Source organism: Oncorhynchus masou, unplaced genomic scaffold, assembly GCF_036934945.1.
Source record: "Oncorhynchus masou masou isolate Uvic2021 unplaced genomic scaffold, UVic_Omas_1.1 unplaced_scaffold_2593, whole genome shotgun sequence".
Lineage (NCBI taxonomy): Eukaryota > Metazoa > Chordata > Actinopteri > Salmoniformes > Salmonidae > Oncorhynchus > Oncorhynchus masou.
Genome location: NW_027009034.1, coordinates 31,565 through 32,994, shown reverse-complemented (window position 1 = coordinate 32,994; position 1,430 = coordinate 31,565).

The following is a 1,430-nucleotide window of genomic DNA, read 5'->3' as shown; positions in this document are numbered from 1 at the left end:
AATACTGTCACTAGCCCAACACAATGCCTTCAGCAGAGAGCATGCTGCCCACCATTACCAATACTGTCACTAGCCCAACACAGTACCTTCAGCAGAGAGCATGCTGTCCACCATTACCAATACTGTCACTAGCCCAACACAGTACCTTCAGCAGAGAGCATGCTGTCCACCATTACCAATACTGTCACTAACCCAACCCAACACAGTACCTTCAGTAGAGAGCATGCTGTCCACCATTACCAATACTGTCACTAACCCAACCCAACACAGTACCTTCAGCAGAGAGCATGCTGTCCACCATTACCAATACTGTCACTAACCCAACACAGTACCTTCAGCAGAGAGCATGCTGTCCACCATTACCAATACTGTCACTAGCCCAACACAATGCCTTCAGCAGAGAGCATGCTGTCCACCATTACCAATACTGTCACTAGCCCAACACAATGCCTTCAGCAGAGAGCATGCTGTCCACCATTACCAATACTGTCACTAACCCAACACAGTACTTTCAGCAGAGAGCATGCTGCCCACCATTACCAATACTGTCACTAACCCAACACAGTACCTTCAGCAGAGAGCATGCTGCCCACCATTAACAATACTGTCACTAGCCCAACACAATGCCTTCAGCAGAGAGCATGCTGCCCACCATTACCAATACTGTCACTAGCCCAACACAGTACATTCAGCAGAGAGCATGCTGTCCACCATTACCAACACTGTCACTAGCCCAACACAGTACCTTCAGAAGAGAGCATGCTGTCCAATATTACCAATACTGTCACTAGCCCAACACAGTACCTTCAGCAGAGAGCATGCTGCCCACCATTACCAATACTGTCACTAACCCAACACAGTACCTTCAGCAGAGAGCATGCTGCCCACCATTACCAATACTGTCACTAACCCAACACAGTACCTTCAGCAGAGAGCATGCTGCCCACCATTACCAATACTGTCACTAACCCAACACAGTACCTTCAGCAGAGAGCATGCTGCCCACCATTACCAATACTGTCACTAACCCAACACAGTACCTTCAGTAGAGAGCATGCTGTCCACCATTACCAATACTGTCACTAGCCCAACACAGTACCTTCAGCAGAGAGCATGCTGTCCACCATTACCAATACTGACACTAGCCCAACACAGTACCTTCAGTAGAGAGCATGCTGTCCACCATTACCAATACTGTCACTAGCCCAACACAGTACCTTCAGCAGAGAGCATGCTGCCCACCATTACCAATACTGTCACTAGCCCAACACAGTACCTTCAGCAGAGAGCATGCTGCCCACCATTACCAATACTGTCACTAACCCAACACAGTACCTTCAGTAGAGAGCATGCTGTCCACCATTACCAATACTGTCACTAACCCAACACAGTACCTTCAGCAGAGAGCATGCTGCACACCATTACCAATA